The sequence below is a fragment of the Photinus pyralis genome, unplaced genomic scaffold, assembly GCF_008802855.1.
Source record: "Photinus pyralis isolate 1611_PpyrPB1 unplaced genomic scaffold, Ppyr1.3 Ppyr1.4_LG5, whole genome shotgun sequence".
Taxonomy (NCBI): Eukaryota; Metazoa; Arthropoda; class Insecta; order Coleoptera; family Lampyridae; genus Photinus; species Photinus pyralis.
The window spans coordinates 10,884,007-10,911,914 of NW_022170596.1; the positions used below are offsets into that span (position 1 = coordinate 10,884,007).

At 35.3% G+C, this 27,908-nt stretch overlaps 2 protein-coding genes across 2 annotated transcripts in view; both read right to left on the bottom strand.

Annotated features, from left to right (window-relative positions):
* The window catches only part of LOC116171070 (extracellular sulfatase SULF-1 homolog), a 107,287-nt gene extending 94,713 nt beyond the window's left edge, over nt 1-12,574 (bottom strand). Inside the window, exon 1 of the mRNA XM_031487727.1 lies at nt 12,033-12,574. The gene's annotated coding sequence lies outside the window, so the exon portion shown is untranslated. The remainder of the gene's footprint in view (nt 1-12,032) is intronic.
* The window catches only part of LOC116171081, a 194,677-nt gene that overhangs the window by 1,376 nt on the left and 165,393 nt on the right, over nt 1-27,908 (bottom strand). The window lies entirely within an intron of this gene.

Consider the following 27,908-nt stretch of genomic DNA (forward strand, 5'->3'; position numbering starts at 1 on the left):
GCCACCAATTTATTACTAGTAGAATCACGTACCAATTTTTCCTTTTGCATCCAAGACGCATTTTAAACAGCACAGAAAAACTGCAGCTTTTGCCCAAGAACTTCTTTTACCTACACAAAATTCTATTATTAAAACGCTGAACCCAACTAATTACCGAGGGGCATTCCAATTAATTAACAAAAGAAACTATCTTAATGATACGAATTACTCCTTCATGTTTCCGGTAAACTTATCTGATTTCGATGGAAGCAACATACAAATTTATCTATGAGATGAACTTAACTGAACATGAAAGATCAAAAATAACGTGCGCAATGCTTTCAAAATAGAAAACACATGCCCGACCTACCACCTGCTTGCTTTTAGTGCATTGTAAACTGTCATTCTTCTTGAGCTCATCACCGCGGCGTTAACACGTACAACGTATTTTACACGATCTTCGTTATAATTAAAATTATACAACCGTATAATTACGTCCTTCTATGTAATTAATTTCATTTCTTTACAGTAGTAGCACTATTATAGTAGTGGCAATAACGGAACTAATTAGCTGCAATTACCAAGAGCGGTTTACAAACAAAATATGTTGCTATGTAACTCACTTGGTTGCTCAGTGTATGAATCAACGCAAAAGTACAAAATGTTGAAATGTCACGCAGAATGTCAGAGCACCTACTCATCGCCCCACTCTTCGTGACTGAACATGACCTTAACAATAACTAGATATTAAACATTTGTCCTTCACCCAAATTATCAAAAGACAAAATTTACTGGGTTCATAAACACACGTAACACAATTTTTTTGTTAAGGGCTCCAGAAATTAATATAGTATTATGACGGAATGAGATAGTAGTAACAACCGAAACGGGAGGAGAGTCGTGCACTGCAAGCGGCATATGTGTTCATACACGGTTAAGGAATATGTTGCTGTGTGCAATGGCATGCGGTCAGTACGCCACCCACAAAACACCTGTCCAGCTAGCATCAAACTTTTGTTTTAAAAATTTTAAAAATTAAATTGTAATTATTTTCCTCGTAGAACTTCGGCGCCTGTCTCAATAAAAATCTCAATTTTGACTTAATAATTTGGGAGACTCAGTAGCCTCCACCCTTTCTAAAATTCGATACAATTAACTACATAAATGTTCAATACCTGACATAATTCTTGAACACACAAAGAAACATCTGACATGAAAAACGTCCGAGCCACGTCACAAAATGGATTCGAATAAACTCACAATTAATTGATTGACAATGACAACAATTTACTCCGAAACAGATGAACAAAATAAAACAAAATCCCTGAAAGAAAGAGAAGCTTACAAAATTTCCTTTGGACATATTACCCCGCACGCATACGCTCGACAAATAAAATAAAAAAATCTTAAAATTACTTACACTTTTTTTAAATAATCCAAATAATCTGGTCGTATAAGGTTAGCGATATTCAGGCGCATTTAACTCACACACAAACACTGACAGCTTCCGAAAGTTCTGGATAACACGGAACTTGATGAATAAAATGAACAGATTTTCAGTGGCTGTTCGCACGGTAGAAACTTTTTAATAAGAAGAGCACTTTAACAAAAAACCTTGGTATATTACATTGTTTTCTTTTTCGACCAGACAACACTTTTCCCGCATTAGGAAAACACGCTTTAAACTTCTACACAACTTTGGTTAACTTGGTTCTGCACAGGTTTATTATAAAAAATGACGTAAATAATGTTATAATGTTAAGATAATCTTATAATTAGAGAAAAAATTTAAAAACGAAACACCGTTAAGTCATTAGTAGTACCTATCATCAATCTGTAAAAAAAATCAGCTTCATTCGTCCAACCGTAACCTAGTTATATCCGTTCGTGAAAAACCGACTAAGAATTATTTTTTTACGGAGTTATCAAATGTTCGCGATTTTTTTAAATATTTTTTAAGAGCTATTATCAACGTTTTCATTTGGTGTATAACTTATTTTCTCAAAAAACAACCTTTCAGAATTGGTACCGCAAGAAGTACCCGCAGCGCCTTAAGTCATATGACCTGAGGCGGCAGACGATCGATTTTAGCATACTCTGATAGGGCAAAATGGAACTTCATCGGTTAAAATTTTGATCATTCTCGTTCAGTGGATTTCGTGCTAGCTCCCCTACTAGTAGTAATATCAATTTAATGGCGTAAGCTCTAGGAGATGATAACGGACTGATCAAACTGACGCGTTCGTACACAGCCAAATACTGAAATACTATGAGGAAATAGAAAGTATTTCTTTACAATTCATTCGAAAAACGAAAACTAATGACCGACCTTGGTTGTAGCGAAAGGTCGTGGCCTTGATGATGTCACTAGTGGTGCCAAAAGGACATAGCCGACATAGGTCGAATATTTTTGCGGTTTCGCATTAATTGAATTATTTCTTTGAAATTGGACTTTGATTTTGATCAATTAAGTACGCGATTTAAAGGGAGCCGCAAACAAGAACTCTTGATAGCGATATAACTAAGGGGTGACCTCGTTTAATTTCGACGGTTTAAAGCCAGCACTGGTAGATGATAGATGATCTAATGCGTGAATCAAATGGGCCCATTGTAAACATTTTACAAAAGGTTGCCATCAGCAATCTTAGTGTATTTTCTTTAATTTGTAGAAAGATATTAAAAATACGATAGGTATATTTCAGAATTTGCAAAAGTTTTCGAGTTTAATTTCATATTTTGATATAAAAGATTAATTAAAATCTCTCTACCTATTAAATAAGTACTTAAGTGGAACTGAATTTATAATAATTAATCGTAATTACTTACTGTTTTACCGACCTTTGCGATGTTGTTCAGTAAATAGAGGAGTCATAAATTTCGAATTAAAGTAGGTACTAAACGTGGTATCGCAGGTACTTGATACTCCTATGTTGACTAAGTGCATGTACATACATTAATTAATGGGAATTGTGTATTACTAATAATTTAACTGATTTTTCTTCAGTTTTCAAAATATGCCAAGCTAAATGCAAATTCCAAATTAAATAATTCATAAGTTTGAAATGTTTTTAAAGGGGATTGTGACAAACACAAACTGGTACCCTCACTTGTTACTTAAAAAAGCAGTATTGAAAAATGAGGGTAATTTTCCGTATAACTTACGCATATTGGAAACTCATTTCACGTAGATTGAAATGATAAATTATGTATCTGCTGTTTCAAATACGTGTTACTAAAAGGCATATACTGTAAACACCACATGCGTTTGGTACATAAATTGCTTACGTAACAAATTTATTAATGTAATTAATTATAAACATAAACAAATTACGCGGAATCGCTCCGTTATAGTAAGTTTATTAACGCATTTAAGAACTAATTTACATTTACAATGCTTCATAAGATATTTAGGGCCATAAAACAGAAAAATTTAACAGCAAACCTCTCCCCCGTAAATAGCGGTAATTCAATAAACTTAGAAAATACCTAGTCTTCTCTATTTCCCTAGGGTGTATTAATCCTTCGGGAACCTTCGTCCGTAAATAATAATTGAACAACCAACCCTGTTACGATATCCCATGGGTTACTGGAGATTATTTATTAAATCGCCCTATTTACATTAGATGAATGACTTTTTCAGTATCTATCCCTCTAATGGTTTCGTCCGAAATTCTGCCGTAACCTCCATATGTTTCCACTTCGGGTAAGTATTTGAATATGTAAATGAATACTCTCATTTACAAAAACTTGAATATCTTACTAACAACTTGACTTTCCGAGTTCTATACACACTTCCCGATAGGGTGTGAAAACGAACTTTCGGAAACAGCAGCGCACCTATCGCCTCTCTATATATGAAAATATGTTCCAAGCTAAACGAAAATTCTCCCCCTTTTCGTATTAAATGTTTACGTAAGCCATTATTAATCGGCCGATGCGGAATTTTTTCCTCTACCAAAATTTGCCCCTGCCAGCCGTCTAATATTTCACTTCGCCCCTACGCAATTGTATTTCGTATTGTCGTTTACTTTATGTGTAGTGAGTATTTTATTTCGTTTATGGTGTTGTTCTGAAGCTGTTACGCGCTCAGAATCGTTCTCTCCAGTTTTCGTAAATTAACAATTGATTTTCTATGTTCGCTAAGGCAATTACATCCAACCCTTAAAGGTGACTATGAAGAAACCAACGTTATTATTATTTAGAGCAGCAACTTATTGGTATAATCCAAATGGCTTCCAAAATTAGCGTCATTTAAGTTTAATCCACGAACGGATGATGAATCTAAGATAATCCAAAATCTGGATTTAGATTTGGAAGCTTTCAAACAAGATATCGATATTTTCCAAAAAGTATCTCTATAGCGATAAAAACGAACATACATTTTGTAATGGGAACGCGCTAACGGATTTTCTTTGATCCGAATTTTACTTAAACTGTTTCGATTTTGTACATGGGCGAGTGGTATTGGAATACGGTCCTGGCTGTTTAAATGAATTTGAAAGCTGACCGAGCAAGTGATTGGTTGTCGTAATTCTCGAGACTGGTACGTAGCTTGGGATTTCTGATTCAAGGGAAAAATTCTGCACGGTGAATCGAATACTAGATGTCAGGCGTTCTGATTGGACGGAATTAATTTTATTGTCACTCAAAGAAGGAAAAGTAGTGGGAAGTTGCATGTTCAGAAGCAACCGTGAACCTTTCCGTAGCAAACCGCGAGAGAATTAAGCGTCGAACCATGAGAGCGTTCGAGCTGAGCGGTCAGGGTAGTTAAGTTGAGCACCTGCAATGTAGTCCAGGGTATTTTATCAGCATTGCAAAACCTCGCGTTGAGCATATCGAAAGCATGCGATACGTATACGTAGTTATCTCGCTCACACTCAAGCGCACGTATCTGTAACACCTGGTACCTGAGAAATGGCCGTCGGTCCAAGCTAGGGGTACAGATTTAAATATACTTAAATCTGTGCTAGGGGGTATGTCAATGTGTATGCTCACTGTACACACTAATTCTACTCCATTGTACATATTTTGTCCATCAGAAAATAAGTAAGGTCTGGGGTGCTGGGATCTTGGACTATAATAAATAATAATTATTAAGATGGGGCTTCGACACATTATGGTCTGGCTGACACAGTGACTCAATTGACGGTATCCTGGTAAGTGGATTGGAAGCGGGATCCCATAGAATGGTCACCAGGATTTTCCGACTTGACTCCTTTTGAATTCTTCCTGATCTGACCATGTTCAAAAGCACAGAAATAATACATGAATGCAGACAAATTACAGGAGACCCTTTTGTGGTTTTGTCCGCAAGAATTTCAACACAAATTGTATGTCTGTGTACAAGTGGAAATCACTTTTGTATTTAATAAAATCAATTTTATATAATCAAAACGTGAAGTGTGTACAATTCTAGACCATACAAATTTGATTTTGTGAGAATTTCTTTAAAAAGAATTGTACTGTCCCATTTGTCACTTGATGGTGGAGATGCAGGGTGAATGCTAAAAACTAAGCTGAACCTTTCTATTAACCTTCCTCCTAGCTATCTAATGGACGTGTTTTGGACATTTCCGATTTGTTATTACAAGTACAAATTACAATCGGTGGTTCGCTTTGCAATGAACATACTGTATATGGTATTAACAAGGATCACACATGAAAAGATAAGAGAAATAAATACCGTTCATAATTCAAATGTTAAAAAAATTAATTAAACTCTCGATTAGCAGCACAATGCAACGGCTTACATCTCACATAATTTCCGTTGCTTTACGTTTGTGAAACCGTACACTTAACTTACATTAACAGGTAACGACCAAGTAATGTAATTCCGTATTAGTCTTCATTGCCTTATTCGTTATTAACGTGATTTTCAATGTTTCCGCCAGACACTAACATAAATTAAACAATCCAGCGGTTTTTTTTGCCTGCTATGCAGTGATACCAGTATAATATGAGAGTTGATTTCGTGTTTATTATTACCTTCATCAACCCGTACATAATTATACTTGCAATAAAACGCTAAAAACTAGTCGGGGTTTCTTTACTGACATTTTCTGTAGGTAGATATATAAATGGCTAACATTAATTTATGAATGATATAAAACTAAATACACAGTTTTACTGTGCATCGTGCTAATTATTATATTACGATTTATCTTTCTTCAACGAAGTATACCTTGAAACGAGTAAGTTAAACTAGTAGATCACCAAATACCTTTGTAATTAGTAATGCATCTAAGAAGAATTTTTTGAACACGTTTTTTGTCCATATGTAATGGCTAATTAATGTTTATTCTATAGCAGATGTATAATTGACATTTTAAAAGGTTTGAATGAGTAACTCACTCTCTAGCGGTAAGAGTGTTTAAAGTGATCTTTTTAACCGCAAGGGGTAACAAATGATCTAATGACATCTGTCATTCTTATTAAAAATGAGACGCGGAGCGCGAAATAGAGTGAAGTTCAGAACAGAAAACAATACAATAGAAGAACACAACCTTGCTATTTTTGAAGCCTAGATAACCGAATTTTCAGAAGTTTTATAATGATTTATATGATTTCTGCTCTAAAATAAAGGGATAAAGGGAAAGTTAATTCAGTCGTGGCGTAGTCACTCGTGAATTAACATCGTTCACCCGATGATTAAAACACCCCTTTATCGTCTTGTATAATAAATAATTATTTTGTAGGGTAGTTATTTTAATGTGCATTGAAATGTGAATTGCACCGGCTAGGTTAGTTAAAAGTATTTGTGTGGACAGTGGACTTACCTTGTGAGTTGAACAAATATGAAATCCATTCTTTTATTTGAGGATTCTTCGATCCCACGAATATGGTTATAATTGATTCTTTTATACGTAAAAACGACTAGATCTGAGTGATGATTAAAAAATTAAGGTTTATTAAATTGTTGCATTATATATTGTGGAAAAATTCATTCTTTCGAGGATGAGCTACAATTATCAAAGATTTATCTGGTTAATTGTTTAAATGAAGTAGTTTTCAAGGAAGCCCGTGCATTCAATAGCGTTCTTAAGAGTTCTTTACATCGATCCTGAATGTAATATCATTGTATTTATAAACGAAATAAATACAATGGTAATATATTGATTTAGTTATTTGAAATTTAAATGGTCGTCTTACTTACCAGCACTATTACATGACTGGGCATAAGTTCATAGATTGGAAATTTTAACACTATGACCAAAGACGATTTAATCATTAGAAAATTTAACGAACTTTTCCCAATTAATTTACACAAAAAAATGGGAAAGTTCAATTTATATATAAAATTCTTAATTCTTAAACCGGTTGGTTTACGGTCTCTTTAAATGTTGGCAGTTATAAAATGATTTAATTTATAATACCTTTAGTGCATATTTTTATTTCACTACGCTGTAGGTATCTTAGGCACGATGTCGACTTTATCCTAGGGTCGGGCATTCGGGATGACCGTAGCTCTTTTTAGAAGGTATTCTTCTTCAGCCAGCGTTCCTTGTAGTCCATAGATATTAACCACCATCCTCGCCCGATTAAAAAAGATCGGAATTAATATTGTTGAATATTTATAAAAAATTTTCGCGATGGGTAAGAAAACGTACCACAAGTCCTTTTACTTAAAATTGAAATACCGATGCAATGGACACCCTAATTTTTCTTTGTTCCATCATCACTATTACAACCACGAGCTTATATTGTTTTTCCCGTCGAAACTCGGCGTTAGTACCTAAATTTTGCATTCTACGGTCACTAATTTCGCGAACAAAATCACTTTCATTAGGGCGATTATGCGATTGTTCTTCGGCTATTCTGTATTCAGCTATTTATATAAAATTTAAAGCGGAATCAACGAAACTGCTGAGTCTTGCGTGCCTTTTGAACCAATAGCAAACCCGCATTTCTGGTTTCTATATAAAATTCGAAAAAGGAAACTAAAACGTATTTGTACGTACGTACGTACGTTCATTGTTAGTACTCAATCAGTCGTATTTCTTTCCTCTTGGAGACGACACCTATTAATTTGCAGACCGGTAGGCATGCGCAGAAGGCACTATCTTATTTGGAAAGGAAACTGCTAGGTCTCAACAGATGCTAAAATGCGGAAAAGTACTCATTTATATATTTGTAATTACTTTAAAATACATTAGGAACAATGAGACGTAGGTCACAAAACAGTTTCTTAATGTGGCTTTTAGCACTGACTAAAATAGTCAATGCTTTTAGACAACGGACACTAACGATGAATCGGAATATTAGTATTTTTAGGCACCTAAATAATAATTCGAGGCGTTATGATTGATATTGAATATACGTAAATTAAATATCCACAAAAATTAATAGTGATGGGCTTAATAAAAATTTAAATAATATTTACATAATTGAAATGCATTATTTTATTGATTTGGCAAAAAAAAAATGGAAAATGTATCAGTACATAAATTAAAACCCATAAAATCAAGTTAAGTTAGTGCAAAGAAAGCGCAACTTTTAAATTGTCATACTATTTATATCGTCAATTTCTCAAGTTTTATTACTTTATTACCATTGAAAGTCGTTGCATTTAGTCTCGTATAGAATATACGATTTTACACATTAATTTTGTTATTGTGTTGTGACATCAATCACCATTACAATGAATAGAGTGATCATAAAATCAGTTTATAGGTAAGTAAATGGAGGTGGGCTAGAAATTTAAGTGCTTTGGAAACATTTGTCGGAAAATGCCCAACAAAGGCGGTGAGAACATCTTAAGAAGATTAACTCGTTTGTCCAAACGTCTCTGGTCTCTCCTAATGTTAATGCGTGCAGTAATAACGTCTTTGATTTTGTAAATAATCAATGAATCGGGAGAGTATAATAACATCCAATTTCTGTTCAATCACTGCAAATGATGTTTTTCTTTTTTCAAATAGAGAAAGGAGCAACCTCCTCCCCATCGGACTCGTGCTGGGTTATGCCTTTTCTGAACTAGGCGACCTAGTAACTTAGAACATGGTTTCCTTTTGAGGATATGTTTTCTTCTTTGCAATAGACTGATATCGTTAATCCATTCCGATACTTTCATCCACTACTCTGTATCGGTACTGTAATGATTTTATTTAAAAAAAACAGTAAAACCATTGATTATATATATTCGTAGTATATAATCAATGGTAAAACTCAAATTCGTGGACAGCAAGTGAAAATCATACTTTGTAGTCAAAGTAATTCGTCAATAATCGTAGTCATATTAAAAAAAATAATCGAAATCGAAGTATTCACCGGTAATTAATTATATGGAACAGCTAAAAGAATTTACTACAAACTTATGATCATTGATGCTGCAAATGAAACGATCATTGAGTTGGTGCCAATGAAATCCACATAAATTTATGAAAAAGAGTTTGCTAAGTTTCTGAAGCGGTGCAGTGAAAAAGAAAATTTTACTGAAACAATGCTCCCGGTATACTTTTTTTTTATAAAATCAAAGATGAACAAGCCATCTACACTCTGGGCTAAATACTCCACCTTGAAAACAATGCTAATAGTCTAGGGGCCACCTGGCTAAATTTAAGGAAATGGTATAATTTGGGGGTACCAATTTTCCTTTTTACCACGGTTAGACACATACATTAGGATGTAAAAAAAACGATAATTGTCATCTCAAAGTGGTAGCTAATAGAAATGGCGGCCAATCCAAGATGGCGGATGTTGAGTTTTATAAAATTAACTATACCTATCTTTCGAATTATTGGGCCAACTTCATCATTTTCTTAAATGAAAGCTTTTGTGTGTGCTACAATATTGTCATAACTACATTTCCGATAAAATCAACAATTAGTAACTAATGCATGAAGTAAACGAACGGAATTTTTTTTACCTCTTAACATTTAATGAAAACTAAATTAACCCCTCGTTACTTTCAAAAGTTTCATATACACTAAAATCTGCTCCTTCTTCCTTTTCTTCAGTGACGTATCCACAAGTTGGCAGTTTGCATACGCTTGTACACTTTAAGTTATTAGCATTACGTAATGGTAGTTGTCAAGAGCCAGCTTGGTAATTCTACGTGAGGTGATATGGAAGCCAAACTTAGGGTATAATTTTATCTTTTTGCTGCTTCCGGAATAGCATCTCTTTGATTTTGACGTACAATTTTCCAATGTATTTTTTGTTTTATATAATCTACTTTTGTCAAATTATCGGCACAGTATACACCTTTCCATCAATATTAACAAACTCTTTGCTGATGTTATGGCTAAAAGCCGTATTTGATCGTATTTATTGCAAGACAGTCAGTCTTGTCAGTTGTAAAGTTCTTGTTTACCGTTAAGCGGAAACGTGTGTCACGTTTTACGAGGAAGTTAGTGGAAGTGCTGTGTTTATCGAACAGGCGTCGCTTATCTGAAGCCTTTCTTTAAGGTTTTCCCAGTACTCGTTAAAGGGAGTTTTTTCACCATTAAAGAGCCAATTTTACACCTGTAATTACAACGAACCCAGTGTCGTCCAAATTGAGATACAAGTTCAATTAAAGTAGAGAAGTGCAGGTTTAGAAACATAATCCGCACATACCAATTTCATCATTTGTTATTTGATCATGGCTCTTCAGCTACAATATATCTATAGACGTAACTTCAATGATTTTTGTATTTAGTAATTATTTTTATTTTAATTCAATTGTTTGATCAGCTAAAGCTGTGAATAATCGTTTACTTTTGGTTGTTTTATGAGATTTTGTGTATCTTCGGTTTGCAATATTTATTAAACCGAATTTATTTTTGCGGATCTTGCATATTTTGATATCCTTTGCATTTACATGATAGAATTGCATATTTTATTTTTGTTAGATTTAATCGATTTTAATTTCAATTTTTAATACATTCTTTCGGATTTTTATAACGGACGCGATAATGAAACATACTGCAAAAGCCGAAAGGAAGATTTATTGATGTTTAATTTCATCATTTCCAAACTATTTTATCTTTCTCTTTCTCTACGGTGATGATGGGTGATATTGTGGAAGGTTTGGAAATTGCTCCCAATAGTTTGTCCATTTCTAATGCACCTATTACTTTAGTTGATGTAGAGTATAGTTTCTCTGCTTAGTGCTTATAAATTAATTCTTAGCGACAGGAGACAATCATTTCGTGCAGAAAACTTAGAGAAACATCTTATTGCTAGTGTTTATCGTAATTCCTTTTTTATTAGAAATTATGCAACATATATAATTTTGTATACGTGTGCATATATATCAAAACTGTTTGCATATTTTTCACTAATATTCTGCATAATATGCGCATAATTTTACCATTCATTGTGTATTAATATAGGCAGTAAAGAACATTCGGGAAACAATTAAAAAAAACATTTTTTTAAATTACTTATTAACAGTTGATTTTATCGAAAAAGTACTAATAACAATATTTATAGCACATATAAAGAGCTTTCATTAAAAAAAAAGATTAATGAAATTGGATCAATAATTCCAGAGATATAGTTTACTTTATAAAACTCTACATCCGCCATCTTTGATTGGCCGCCATTTCTATTAGCTACCGCTTTGAGATGGCAATCATGATTTTTTGGCATCCTAATAAACCTGTATAACCACTGTAAAAAGAAAAATTGGTACCCCCAAATTATACCGTCATGTCGACTGGCCCAAAACCCCGTAGTTTTAACAACTAAAAATACACAGGGTGTTCCATTAAAAATTGACACTGTAAAAATGAGACACTGTACATTCAAAAATAATTTCAGTAGATGCGCAACTATCTATGGTTCACATTTGCACAAAAGGTTTTTTGATATTCTTTACCAGCTATGAGCTAGGAAACCTCGACGCACTGATGCAGGACCGGTAGGTATATTACTCTTAAATTACTGCAACAACAAGGATATGCAATAAATAAAATAAAAACCAAATGCATACAACATAACGAGATTTGTGTTTGATCTAGTCATATCATATAATCTGCATCACGAAGATGCAAAACCCATATAAGACTAGCCGGAGCGATTAACGATTCATGACGATTTCATATTTGGCCTTAATTATACTAAATTACCTGTTCTGTATCCAGCATTCGATAAATAAGTAGCAAACGATCTGGTCTCGTGAGTCGCCTGCCAAAGAGTACTTGAACAATTGTCATTGTTTGTGAACACATTATGATTATGCACATACATTCCTGTCAGAAGCGAGGATCGTGACGGGCAGCACATAGGAGTCGTTACGTATGCGTGACGAAACTCGGCACCTTTATCGCGTATCGCACGTAAAGTTTTTGGCATAAAATTTAACGAACCTAATTCGACATCTTGATCGTCAGTTAAAATTAGCACTATGTTCGGTTTCCGTTCCCTCGATGAGGTTATGGGCGATAAAACCGGCTTCCTATTTCTCCCCCGATGTAAGAATACATCTCCATTAACTCGATTGGAGTTCCATATCACCGAAAAACACAACGCAAGAAATGGCACTAGTAATGCTTTTATTATTGCACTCATATTTGTTCCGTTCACAACCAATTTTCGAAATGACTTCGTGTTTTCTTACACCATTTTCAGTCGGATCGAGGGCGCCGCATTTTCTGCAACAATAAATATTTGAGTTACTAACGATCAATAAAATATTTGAAAACAAATTCGCTTCTGTGATCAGAATTTTCGCTTATCTGACCTAGATTTGAAAAGGTCGAATTAACAGAGCACACCGATGTACCCCCGAAATTTCGTTTTATTGCTTCTATTTGTAATTTAATCACGCGATCCGATTCTATCATATACAAAGGTTCCTACGAGTTTCTAAAAACTTTACTAATGATTCGTAATACTGTTTTGGTTTTATTATATTTTTGAGATGAGCCAGCCTACTCCACTCCATCATTAACGAATACTTGGACAGTAACAAAAGACCCCAGCTCCCCAATTAATTATTTTCAGGGGGGAAAATCTCTCTAAAATCTATTTCGTTAGTTTCAGCATGGACTAATAAATTACACTATAGTCTATGGTTTCAATTACCACCAGTTACGAAATAAACAATTTCTCGCTGTTTGGGTTTCTTGCGTAGACTTATGAAATCATCGTATCACTGTAACGGGAGCCTTTGATTGGCGTTTTTTTAGTTTTTGGGTACTGTGTATTAGAAGAGATAAAGAGTGATTCTATTAGAGCATGGTTTATTCCAAAATGTTATATTCAAAGTTCAATAGTTTTCAAATTTGTTTGACGATCTATAATTTTATGAGTCACAGGCTTCCAGATACATAGTAATCGGTTAATCACCTGGGAAAGTTATCAGCGCCAGTCTGACGGGCGGGAACACGATCTTAATGTGTTTTACATGACCAACACATCACTTTATATTATCACATAGTTTCGTGAGAAGCGCTAGGTTGCAGTTTTGAAAACGTGGGTTTGATTAATGGTCCTAACGCACGCGTAGTATGGAGGTGCGCCATCTTGTGGCAGTCACAAATGATTTCTACTCGTAACCGCAACCGATTTGATTATTGTTTGAATATTGGTTGAATAGAGAATCAAAAAACCTTTCAAATGGGAATCACAAGCCCCTACTTCCTATTTAAAAATGGATCGATTGCCACCCTCACTCTAAGGGTGTTAAATTTAGGGTTGCAGTTTTTACACATTATGATGTAATTTTAAGATATAAAATCGACAAATCTCAGGATTTTCTCTGCACTCACCTAGTTAAGAAATACTGAATTTATTCCTATCATTGTCACCATACTGTAAAAGTGTAAATGTATAGAAATAGTACTTTATTATGAATTAGGTAATGAAAAAGTGCGATTACCTCAAAAATAATGTTTATTATAACAAATATCTGAGTTTTGTATACTGTTCATCGGTTAAAAATTCTAGAAAAAGAGTGTAATCAAATTTTTAGAAAATAAAATTGATAAAAATTTCTTTGAAATTAACAAACAACCAATTATCGAATATTATTTGTGGGGTAATCGCACTTTTTCATTACACTTTGTCAACATAAAATAACCTTTCCAAGGATGAGTTTCAAGGTCTATGTCCTGTAGTTTTCTAAACGATATCTCAAACCGTTGTGACAAAAGGGTTTGGTTCCATTTTTATTAGCCGCTCTGTATGTCATTGATAAACGTTTCCTTATTTATTATGTTCTGCTGGTAAACATTTATATTTTCAAAATCGTTGAATCTGACACAAAACTATGTAATCTACTTATTACCTCTTCCTAGAACAAGTGTAACGGAAGCACCTGTTTTCCGCCTTGAAATTACCAGTGATCACTCTGTAGATAAACACCCGGTATCAAGAAGGGCTTTAAGTTGGGCGCTGCGTTACGAAGATTGTCGCTCCCAAAATATTTATGTCTGTGTGCCCGTAGGAATATTTAAATTGTTTGCACAGCTGCCGAAAGCTCTCTTGCCATGGAAGATGAGAGAGAATCAATGTTATGGTTTAGGTCAGATTACGCCGCTTGACTTCGGCCATTCCAAGGAACAAAAGGGCATTGCTGGACTGCCAAATTTGGAGGTTTCATTCCGACTACTTGGATAAGTATAATAATAATAAGTGTCCAAGTAAGTCGAGATTACATTCGTTAGGTGCGCTCTTAAACAAATTGAATTTTGACACCGGTCCCGTATTTTTAAGACGTCTGAGAAGGACGTAATTAATTAATAAAGTTGTAATGTTGGATGCAGATAACCGAATATGCTGTGTCGGTTGGAAAAACCGCCCCCCCCCCCGCCGTTTATTGCAAGGTAAACTTTCTGCTACTTGCGACTCTTATTCCTGGTTAAATTTCAATTTGGTATTCTTACGCCCGATTTGTAATCAACTAGTTTAGATGTAAGTTGTTGCTGTTAGTACAGGAAAATTGTCCAAAATAGACAAGAAAATTGCGAAGTAGTTGAAACTTGGTATAGACGTTTGAAAATACATATATTTCAAGGAACCGAAGAGTCCCTAACCACAAGAGGTGTGCTGGAGTGGCCATGCTCAAAGAACGTAGGGTCAACTGGATTTTCACTTTTTTAACAGGAAGTGGCAGTTAAATCCTATTAAAAAAATACTTTGTGACATTTGTAGCGCATTTGTTAAGAATTAACAAAAAATGTGCTATTGTTTGCGTTTTGTCCGTCCGTCCGTCCGTCCGGACCCACTTTTGCCGTTTTGATTTAAATTACGTTTAGGGAAATGGTACTAGAGTCCTGGAATAGGTGGCCTATTTCTTGAAGGTGTGCCAGGCGGCTATCATATTTCGCTGTATAAGTCCCCCCCCCCCCTATTCATTATTTTTGAGATGCTGTTTTTGATAGTAAACGTGCATAACTTTTACATACGAAAACCAATTGGTTTGAGATTTTGTATACGCACGCCTTTAGTGGTGCGAAGTAAAACCTTTGTAAACGGAGGGGGGGGGGGAGGTACACACGTTCTACCTTTCATGTATTCTAATGAAAGGTCTCATCGAAATAAATTGTGTGTACAAAACTATTACTTTTCCCGCGCGACTCTTTTTCGAGATCAGTGGGTGACGGGGTCGTAAAGATGTTTGAAAATTGCTCCATGTATGCAACCGTACTGTTGCACGAAAATAAGTTATAGTACAGTGTGAGCAACCAATGATTGAAGCGTGCGTCATCCACCGCTTGTTCCTATATAATATCAAAACTACCTTCTTTGTGGAGTTGTATACGAAAATGACGTTCTGGCTGTCACAGTGACGTGCGTCTATTCGTATTTCGTAATCTTGTATCAAATCAGCATATTGCTATGAGCGGCACATTGCCAATTTAGCTGAAGCGGCACGCTTCAATCTTTGTTGCTCACTCTGTATAACGGGCGATCAAAAATGAGTTGCTGTCGAGTCGCCTTTGGAAGTTCAAGTTAAGTGCGATTTCCCTTGCAAACAAAAATTCCAAAGGTGACTCGACAGCAAGTCATTTTTGATCGCATTGTACTTGTACGGATTGTGGTCCTCGCGTCAAGACTTCAAGAGTGTTGTAATAGGCTACAATATGAGCCGTTGATTTTCTTCCATCCCCACTGTTCGGTATTTTTGGTACTACGAAGCCATATCTGAATTTGGTAGAATACTCGTGAGTAATGCTGAGGGCGGCCACTCAAGTTAGTGGTAATAATTCGGCCCTGATTTTTGCTTTTGCAGCAATTTTTTAAATTGGTAAAACCTATATGAATTAACGGAAGATTTCAAATTTTCTTCTCACCGTATACCATCAGAAAAATGCGTTCACCAGCTTCTCTTACTTATAATAGGGTTGTAATTTTGGTCATTGAAGGTTCTCACTATAGCCTTGCTATAGCTAATTGCATTTTTTTGCAAGAGTTTGAAAAATGGTAATTTTTGCTTCTGAAACATACAATATGTCGCCTTTGTTTGACTATATTTTTTGGTGTTAAAGGCAAGAGAACAAGAGGATCAAAATCCTCACCGACTACACGCATGTTCCTCTATTGTTAAACATTTCTATTGCGTCAAACAAACCGATACAACAAAATATCGAAGGATACTCAGGATTACCATCACTTTTTTAACGACAATTCATTTTTATCTTGGAAGATACATATAGTCAACAAAAATGCATCAATTCATGTCTTGGGCATTGAGATAATGCTGTTAGTGTTTTTCCAAACGATCTTGGTGCATAAATAACTATTTTGAAAACTTGGATGGAAATACATATGGCTGCCAAAAAAAGCATTAGATTCATGTCTTGGCCATTGTCCTTGGTCTTTTTCCAACGATCCCGGTGCAAGAATACCAACTTTGATATGTTTTGAGCAGAACACGTCATAAACAGCAGAATTTTTGTCTTCCTTATTTCGCTGGTGCCTTTACACTGAAAGTGGATACGGAGCAAGTTCATACTTGAAGAATTCCGCAAGATCATCATTCTATTGGTTCTGCGTATACGGCAAAAATCCGATCCGGGAAAACTTTACTGTGTGAACGAGCCGTTACGACAGGTGGGCGAGCGGCGCGACGGTTTTTAAACCTTGATTTTGGGCTGAGCACACTATATAACGCTAGGGACTCATCGAATTCTTAAACAGAATATATTTATGTATAAGTATTGTTGTGAGACCTAACCTTTACTTCTGGGAATCCCACGATTTACCTCTAGCTAGCTCAGTTGTAATTAAAAAAAAAACCAAATTTTTACACGCATCTCAAGGTCCAGCTGGATTCTGCCACCCTACAGCATTCCAACAATGACATGAATAGGAGGCTTAACCAAATCCTTAAATTCCAATATGAAACTTTACCCCCAGATTTAATCAACTTGAAACAAAGTAAGAGACGCCGACAATTACCTCTCTTTGACTCTAATAAACAAAACCTGGATTGCAATGACTGGTTTAATTTCAAACAAAAAATTGCGTAAATTTCTGTTTTACAAATTGTTACAATTTTAAACAAATAAATAACACACACAAAAAAAAAAACAAATTACTCAAACATTACAAAAAAAACAAGACAAAACAAACCACTAACTACTACTTACTTTTAAAATTAGTCCGAATAACGTATTCCGATAAAAAGAGGTATCCGTACACAATCACGTAAACCAACCACTCAAACACCGACGTCTTCTCTCTTCGGGTACCCACAAATTCAAAACTTCCGTGTTTCCGCAAAATAAAACAAACAGGACGGCGACAAACTTCTTAAACTTCTCAATAATTCTTCTTAAAACGGCAGACACAAAATTCTAATTAAACCTGGATCCAACTACGCAGGAAAACTTCCACAAAATTCAAAAAATAACGTAACCGAAGAAGCGCCGGTTGGCTTTGTCACGACCAAAAAGCCCCGCTCTCATCAAAAATTTTCTATTTAAGCCAAAAGCCCTTCTCCTTTCTTCCACACCCCGTCCGCCAATCACGCGAAGCGTCGATTTTTCAACTTCTTGCTAAATGGCACGTACGCCCGGCAATTCTGCGAAGAACCTTATCTCTACTTCGCGCTATACCTCGTTAACGGCAAATAAAATTTAAAAAAGAAATTTACATCGAAAAAAAATTCTAGGAATAAAATAAAAACAGAACACTTCTAAGAAATTGAACCAAAACTATAACATGAAATTTACGCAATCCTGTGTCTCAAATTATTAATAACCCCCCCGGTTAATTAATTGAACTAAACAAAATTGTCACATCCAGACGCTCTATAATTTCTTTCAAGTTACAACTAAAACAAAATAACACAACAGTATACAAAGTTACAAAGACTTCGCAATTTTCTTGAATATTTGACGAATTTGGATATAATTTGACTGTACTATGTGGTAAATTTGTGCCAGGTGTTATATTTCTTATTACTTTAGATCTTTGGGTTACCGTTAGAGGCTATCCTAGTGTTAGAGGTTTCTTTTACAATACTTCTTTGCCTTGTTGCTAGAGTTCCCGCTTTGTACCTTTTTGAACTAAATTCTATTCCTTCTTTAATTCGGTATTGCGCGCAGCTGTATTCTTTCGCACTCGATGAAGTTTCTGTTCTCGCATTGCATGCAAATTTCTTTTGCTACGCCTTAACTTCTACTTCACCCTGACCCACCCTACTTTGCCTGAGGTTGTCGTGTGCTTCTCAAGGTAATTTTGTTACATTTGCCCGGCATTGGCAATGTGGGCATTACATTGGGGATATTGTGTTTCGTTTGGGAGCTACCGTTAGAAAAGTCCCCAAAATTGCAGGTCTTGAATCTTGGGTATGCCTTTTTCCGATTTTAAAAACGTCATGTCAACGGAGTATCGTATAGCCTTAGGGATACTTTTTATTTTATTTTATTTGTTTTTCTCTTAACACTAATTTTTTCTTCTTTCTTTAATATTTTTTTTTAATCAAATTTTTACAATTCTCTTTAATTGCTTTTTTTAATCGTAACTGTCTCATTTGTTATATGGCTACTGCAGTTATTAAATAAAGGCATATTAAAAAGGCATACCAGAATTGTGACCAAAACATGTCAAAATCGTTATTTACATCAATTTCGTTGAGAAAACGTCCGAACAGATGGCCAATTTTTTGGCCAAGTATTTGACTACAGAAGCACGTCATTCCTATATTCCTTAATTCAAAAATGCGCGTAAGGGGAAGGATGGCACAGCATGGACCTTCAAAATTTTCAATTCTGAAATTCGTTTCAGAGTATATTTTTAACCGCAAATAATGTTAGTTGAAAGGATCTTTGCGAGAGATACACTTACATATTTGCTAACCGAGACGAGGGGGCGGCTAAACGAATTTCATCCCACGGCATCCCACTTATTCCCGACTATACCTCACAAATTCATCATTTCAATTAATAATTAAACCGCATCTTGCGATGACGCGATCAATGAAATGAGTGCACTTTTAAATTCGATACGATCCGACGAAATTTATAGTCTCATTGGCTACGCAATTTACTCATAATGAATGATTAATTTCATGTCCGATTAGATACGGTGCGTAATGATGTCCTTAATGCAGTTGTAATCGCTTTGTAAGCCCCAGCTCATGAATAATGAATACCAATAAAATACGAGAAAAAAAATAACTTTTTATTGCGCCTTTGTACTTACGATTCAAAAATGTCACGCGTTGAGCGCAATTCATTAACAAAATTGAGCACGGAAGCGCAACAAAAGAACAACGAATTTATTAATTATAAGTTTTTTATTGCCCTATTGTTGTAAAATTGAATGAAATCGAACAATCAGTTAAGATGAACGCGCGTTAAATGCTAACAGCATTGACGTGTAATGATGATTTATGCATCTCAGTTTATTGTTTATTTTGCATTTACCCTGCACAGCATTGGGATCTTGGAGGAATCGTTTAGTGTCATAATGTCTGTTGAATGGGAAAAAATTACCCTATTTCGGGGGCGAATTGAATCATGCATTTCCTTTTTTAGAGGGTCCATAGCCTACTACATAGCTATGAACGAAACAAGGAAATGGAAAATGTTGTGAGCGACCTCTGGAGTACCACAAGGGTCTAACCTTGGACCTGTGTTGTTTTTATTATCCATTAATGACTTGTCTTCCAGTTTGCGGTGTGAGAAATTAGTTTTTGCGGAGTTATCCTTTGCTTCCACAGTGATAAACAACCTGTTTTGTCCTTACAGTATTCCAGTACCATACAAATAATTTTGAGCACTATATCTTTCGCTATTGCTCTTTATCTACTATAATCCAAAATCATTTTTTTTATACAAGACACACACATGGCTGTCAAGTAATCTGAATGGTTGTGTAGCATTAGATTCATTGGTGGAAACTGTTGTTTACGTAGTTTTTAGGAGTGTTGGTGGTTTGGGGTAAATAAAATAGAGATATAGTTAAAACTTTACTCCCTATCGCAATATTTGGGAAATTGTAACGAAGCACCTCTTTTCCGCGTTGAACCTACCTACTTTCATGATCACCCGGTGCTTCGTTATAAAAGTATTTGTGCTGGTTGTAGGAGTTGAAAATAGGATAGAAGGTAAAGGTTTTGTCATTTAGAAGACGAGGGCGAATTAGTATTTTAGAATGTCAGCTCCGTTAAGCCATTATTAGCATTAAAACGGCAAGGCCATGCAGGTTTACGTCGGTATCAGTTGGCCACTGCCAATCGTTGCTACGAATTTTAAGTTACGCTTAAGCTAAGCTCTACTTAAATTTGTCGGTGCAAACGGCTATTAATTGCAAGGCAAGCTTTTTGCTACTTTCTGTTCCATTAATTATAAGGGCAGATATTGTTTCGCTTTCCTGCATTTGATTTCCCGTAGCTACCGCTAATTAATTTGTGCTTTGCTGCTTGCGTTCCCGTTAGGCCAATCGCTACCTTGTCCATGTAGCGTAATTCTACTTCCACATCTTTCGCCGGAAGGAACTTGAGGTTGCGGAGATAATCTTGCCACCCTCACAAACAACACTATACGTCGGCAAGTGCGACAAACGAAATTGGTAAAATAATCTTTCTTTGCTGGCCGGCCAGGAAGGAATTTCAAGGGACGTAACAGTTTGCATCCCGGAATGAGTGTCGCTCAAAAAAGGAAAGATATAGTGGGAAGTTGGTTGTTCGGAGAGAACCGTCAAGTCCCGTCAATTAGCGTAGGTTGGTTTTATCTTTGTGCGAAATGCTCATTGAACCGTAAGCGAACTTGGATCAAGGACCTGTCAATTAGCACAGGGTGGTTTTATAGTCTACACTCAAAGCGTGTTAATCGTTCATTTTTTTGGAGAAAACTCGCGCTGATACGTTGACCAAGTTAAAATTGAAATCGCGGGCGGATCAAATTCTTGTGACGAGTTAAGGGATAATTTGCGATGAAATATTGTTGCGGCTTGGACATTTTAACCTACAAAAATTAAAACTGCGTGACCTTAAACAAACAAGAATTGCGAGACTGTATACACGCTTTTACTTCATACCCACTTAATATTTTTGTGTAATTTTGCTCTATTGTCAATTTTAAGGTGGCAGTGTTCAGCCCGAAACGGCACACTTAATAATAAATCATTCAAACTTCTCAAAATGGGTAACGTTGCCTTCGTTTAAGCGACCGTATCTCTTACGGTACCGTTTTAAATACAAATAAATGGTTAGGAGGAATCGGCACAAATTCCTGTCTCGTATAATGAATGGCAGCCTTGATTGGTAGTTCACATTTTACGGTCACTCTAAATTAGGTGAGCCCACTGCGCCTGTAGATATCGTAAAAAATATAATGGACCACAACATGAACTTCAATAAGTTCGCTCTTCTAATTTTTAAGGTCACATAATTTAATCTCGCGCGTTTAAAACTTCCGTTATTGTTCCTATTTATCGTAATAATTTTTAATTCGCAAATTATCGCTTGAAATTGAAGGCCACTATTGTTCGTATTTACCGTATTAGTTTCCAAGTCGCAAATTATTCCTTGTAAATGAGGGCCAACAAAACTTTAATCCATACAATTACACTTTTCGCATTTGTTTTACATGTACCTCGACATGTACTTAACTTGGCTACTAATTCGATTACAAAAAAAAATTCAGCCAATTTAGCGTTTATGTTTTTTGTTCAAATTACCTACTACTGAAATCTAGCCTAGTTAAATGATAAGGAAACAATGGCTGTATATGTATATATTTATACAAGAAACCTAGAAGAAGTCATTTTTGATTTTCGTGGACGCTAGAATACCTCCAGAGAAACCAAAAAATTAAAAAACCAAGGTGGAATTGTCTCATGTATCAACTTTAAGAAGGCAGCGTAATGTACTTGAAACATCATGTATTCCGCTTTCTGTACAATTCTGTACAATAATTCTAGAACGCCGTCATTTTTAAACGTGTATAGGTAGTTAAATAGAGCACAGAGATTCACGATAGTCAGTTTCCAAGTTTCCACAGCTAAGTAATTGTTGGCGTGATAGATCAGTGAGATCTGTTCCATATCGAGCTATGAAATGACAAAGTAACAATCACAGAGCTTGAATGATATATAACTTGCAAGATGAGTTATATAAAATCAATAAGAAAAAGACTCGTTCAAGTATTAAATCAAGAATCAGATATGTCCAAGACTTAAACCCTGCGGAACACTATAAGATAGGTAGATGCGTTTCATGCCATATGATATTGGTATCTCTTTTCAAATTTACTTTCCTTTAATGACAGCTACAAACACTGGGCGGTAGCCAAGCTTAGCGTGATGCTGTGAATGGCACAGCCGCAAATATGACGATGGCATGGTTAGGGATGATCTTAATTGGATTTCGGATGTTATTTCAAATTTAAACGCTCGGAAAATGGGTACGGCAATTCTCATAATAAAAAGACATGGAATCGCACCGCAGCAGTTTCCCCACATTATACAATAATAATTAAGTCGTATTTTACATTAAATCGGATTAACCCCGTCGAGGAGGAGAGCAAGAAACGAAAGGGACCGTTTAATTTTATTGAAAATTATGCCGATTAAAATACTACCGAAAATTAAATATGTAAACGAGTACAACGAATGGCAGTGTTTATATTCCAAAATTTGCTTCGAACCGGATTACTTAGTCAGTTACTGAAGTGTTCCCCGTCGTAAATCTAAATAATTGGCATAATAAGAAACTGGGTTGAACCGAAAGGCATTCGATCACGATATCTTACATTAAATTCCATTATTGATTCACCTCGAGTTGTGCTAAATTAGACGTTACTAAATTTAGAAACACAAGCACCAAGGTAATTTTGCCTATTGAGGATTGCACCATCGCATTTCACACAACTCGAGGTGAAGGAAGCTGTAATACGCTATCATCATGAACATACACTGTCATGACTAATATTTTACACAATTAGTGGTTTTGTCTTTATTGTTTCTTTGTATAGGTATTTTAGATTTAAACCTTTCTTACAGAAACACAAATCATTGGTTCCTGAAAAATTGAGAGGGAAGTTTTGCTTCAAAAGAACCTTTTGGTTCAATAGATATTTCTATTGCATCTTTGTTAACGCCACAGTGCAGAATTCCACCAACTCAAAAAAAAAGATGTGATCATTTTGCCATTATAGAAATTAATTTTGGTATAGTTGATTAATATTCGAATATACATACAGTGTCCCGAATGTTGGGTTGCCTGTTGTAAGACAAAAAATGTCCGAACTGAATTATGAGCTACTGGGGATCAGCCCTGCTTGGTAGGAAAACTAATTTCTGAAATAATTTTAGTTTCGAGAAATCAGGGGTGGCTTTGAAATGTTCAAAAAACGTTTTTTCGTGCCACTAAAGTGCGTTTGGGGACTAGATACGCACAGATTTTATGAAAGTTGTTCAGAATAAAAAACTGATCAAACATGCAAAATTGCAAAGTCCTAGGCCTACTTTGATTGCTTTATGTTTTTGTGACTAAATTTTTTTAAGCAATTCGAAAATAATTTCTTAAAAAAACTGTTCAAAATAGAATGTAATGACCGTGTAGCAAATTTGAAGGCGATAGGAACACTTCGATATTTTATTTAAAATATTATTTAATTTAGGTAAATTGCGGATTTTTGATTGAAGTGACTATCGGCTTCAAATTTGCTACACGTTCATTATATTCTATTTTGAACAGTTTTTTTAAGTAAGTTTTTTTCCGATTCCCTAAAAAACAGTTAAATAATAAAAATATACAAAAAATCAAAGTACGCCTAGGACTCGTTTACTCGGACTTCCATTTGTCCGTATCTCGTCCCCAACTTTATTGATATTTAAAAAACGGTTTTTGAAAATTTCAAAGCATCATTGATTTTTCGAAACTAAAATTATGTCACAGTTGGTTTCCAGCTAGGCAGGGCTGTTCCCCAGCAGCTCAACATTCAATTCGAAATTTTTTTGTCTTTTACAGGAGAGGACCAAACAATCGGGAGACATAGTGTACAATAGCGGGCTTCCTATTCGAAGTCCAATAATAATTATTGTAAAGCAAAATATGGCGTTCATCCGCAACCAACTATATATATCAAAACTGCCACGAGTGCCCCTTTAAAAATGTAAACTTGGCCTATTAACATTCACCTTTAATACGTACCAAATTCCTACTTTATTGCTAAATAACCTCAGCGATAACCCCCAAAATGCACGGTGGCGCCAGGGGTTATCAATCGATGCCAATGTTTCGATAAGTTGACACAAGCTAATTTGAATAGATGTCATCCCAACCATAAATTATGTTTAATGCAATTTTAGCCTCTTAAAAGTGATAATATTGATATGTATATTATCAACTATTAATTTAAATGGACGTTGTTTTTTAAAGAGAACATTCACGCTTGATGTTTGTAAACAATCACGAAGTTTTTTCTTTGCAGGGAATTGACAAGATTAACACGTATGCATATTTCTACAATATATTAGGCAGAGATTGATCGTTTATTTATTGACCATGAGAAGTTCAAGTGAGATAAATCTCAAAATTGAGACACGGAAACTGTCTCAGGCTGCATGTTCTGGAGCCTTTATTTGATAACGTAAGATTTAAAGGATCAACCAGTCTGTTGAAGCACGAGAGATGCGTATTGTTTATTGCGAATTTAGAAATTCCTACAATTGTAAACATAGTGTAAACTTTCACCCTATGAACACCTAAAATACACTCTTGTACTATTGCCAGTCATTGTTAACGTATTTTTGAAAAAATTATATTCGTTATGGCTGGCTGGCTGTCTGGCTGTCCGCCCGAGATCTTAGCAATTACAATATAGCTAGAGACTTCAAATTTTCACTAAATGATTTCTGCTATAGTGTAGATTAGGCTTTTGAGTTAAGATTACTCGTGAAATCGATAATTTTAACCTGCTTATAAAATATTGATCTGTATTACCAAAAATGCGCTTTCATCATGCATAATTATGCTGATTTACAACTTGTTTTAGTTTTTTTGCGAAAAATAGAAAGAATATTAAATAATACGTCCAATTCTCGATTCTCATCCCGCCAATGGTTGACTTTTCTCCGATGTTCCATAGTCCATAAGGTGCAATCTCATTCACTAACGCGATCAACGCCGAGTACTATTTTCCGGGGTGATCTTTATTAGCCGATAATTCGAAAAACTATTCATTCGTAAAACGGCTTCATTTATGCAATTGAGTACATCATAAGCATAACTATGTAATTGCAGTCGAAGTTTGTCGACCTTTAGACAACTTAATTCACTACTTTGCAATACGACCATTACGTTAATTGATGTTGCAAGCAACTTTTCAAACTAATAACAACGCATTGTTCTCATTTATATAGCTAATGCTCACATATTGTTATTACCGATTAGTAATGGGTAGGTACTACGTCTTAATACACAAATAATTAAAAACAAATTAAACATCGTATTTTGCGTCTGTAGCCTGTCCTTATGTAACAATGGTTATAACCTAGCTGGGGGCAAGGTTGCGATGTTTACTTAGCTTTATAACAATACTTGATCACGTACGATGTTCGAATAAGGTAAACGTTTTGCTGTATTAGTTTTTATCGATGCCGTTAACTTCTTCAACAGTATTACATTCGCAATAACGTTTATGATATTGGGTTTTAAGCACCACTTCACTCCAATTACGAAATAGTTTCGATGAGTTTTATTTTCGTCGATCTTTATAGGTTTCCTTCCGTAATTTTTATTCAATGGTATATCGCAGTATATGGATGCCCTTTTAATTTAAGAGGGTGGTTCAATTTCGCGGTCACCATTGGAATCTCCGTAACGATGAGAGATACAGTGTACCTATAGGTTAAATGGGGATAAAGTTACCCCTTTTTGTGACTAAAAAACGCATTGGAAATTAAATTTCGTTTTCATGAACTTAAACGATCGAAAATGGACAGGCTGTTACTTTCTTATTTCTTATGAACGCCATATTGTATTTTTACAGAATGAGCTAGAGGACAATAAAAGAAATCGCTTTGAATGCATAGCCATGTTGATTCAGTAAAATCTATTACCCGTAAATGTATTGTTGAGAAATGCATGTAAAACATTTGATTTTGAAATTTTTCTTGTACAGGGTGTAAATCGAAAAGTGGAACATAGGCGTTTAACATGGGAAATAACTTTTTCTTTGCGCAATGTTCCACTTTTCGATTTACACCCTGTACATCTAGGTAAAAGTACCTATAGTATAGCTGTAGAGTGTGTCACGGCATTATTGCTTTGTCCTCTATTTCATTCCGTAAAAATCCAATACGGTGCGTGTAAGAAATAAGAAAGCTCGTAGTAAAGTGTAGCCTTTGAGTCAGATTCTCTGAAAACAAGTGCCCGTAGATTCTAACGGGAACCGTCCATTTGCGATTATTTAAGCTAGAGAAAATGAAAACGAAATTTGAAATTTTCAATTCTTCAGCGATATCTCAGTTACACTGAAATAAATCTTGGACACGAATAACAAAATCAGACATGAAGACTCTATCTGAGTCGCTTAAAGGATTCGATAAAACACACAATTAATTGATTGACAATTACAAACATATTCCGAAACACGTGAAACAATGAAAACAAAATCTCTACAAGAATGGAAAGCTTACAAAGCTTGTTTGGAAACAATACCCCCCGCACGCACACGGTAAATAATTACTGATCTTTAATAATTTAAATAATCTGGTCGTAAAAGTTTACGCTATTCAGGCGCACTTATCAAAGACAAAATACTCGCCGAACGCCTCAGGAATTTTCACTTTTTTTTAAAAATTAAACTGGATTTTGATAAATATGATGAGAAAGAACCTTGAAAGAATTGAAAGACAAACATTTTAGAAAGTTTTAACTGTGCTGACAACTGCTTTTGTTTATTCACACTCGAACTATTTTTTTTAACACAGAAGACCCGTTTCAAAAAACTTTCCAAAAATGTGTACTACTTCACTTGACGATAATTTAAATCTTTAATTAACTTCTTCTACGCACTACGAACTGCGTCTTCAACAAAACCATTAGGGCAGACTACTCGAGATTTTGCGTAAACAAATTTACACGCTCTTTAACCGTCGTGGAACTCTCATTAATTGCATCGATTTCGAATTCGAGATGATTTATTTATTAAATCTGTTCGTGTGTGCCACGTTTTGTCTTGTTGATTTTTTCCTGGATTTACTGCTCTTTTCGGGGGCACGAAACTACTCAGTTTTATTCAATTTCCTTACCATAGTGTAACACACCGTAGGAGGATCACTATCGTGCCACCCAGTTCGAGCCAACCGCTTTCAAGATTTGAACATAAATGTCGCTGCTTTGCAGTGTTTCCCAACAATATTGTCAACTGTTAAGTATAGGGTTCAGTCAAAGTTGCAATGCCGCGTCTGGAGCCCCTAATATACTTACAGATTTTGGTGCCCGTGATCGGGGAGTGTTTCGACAAGGATAGTACGCACGGAAATTGTGTCAGGCACTTCTATTCAATATTTGTTAGATCTATTTTCTGATTTTTTTA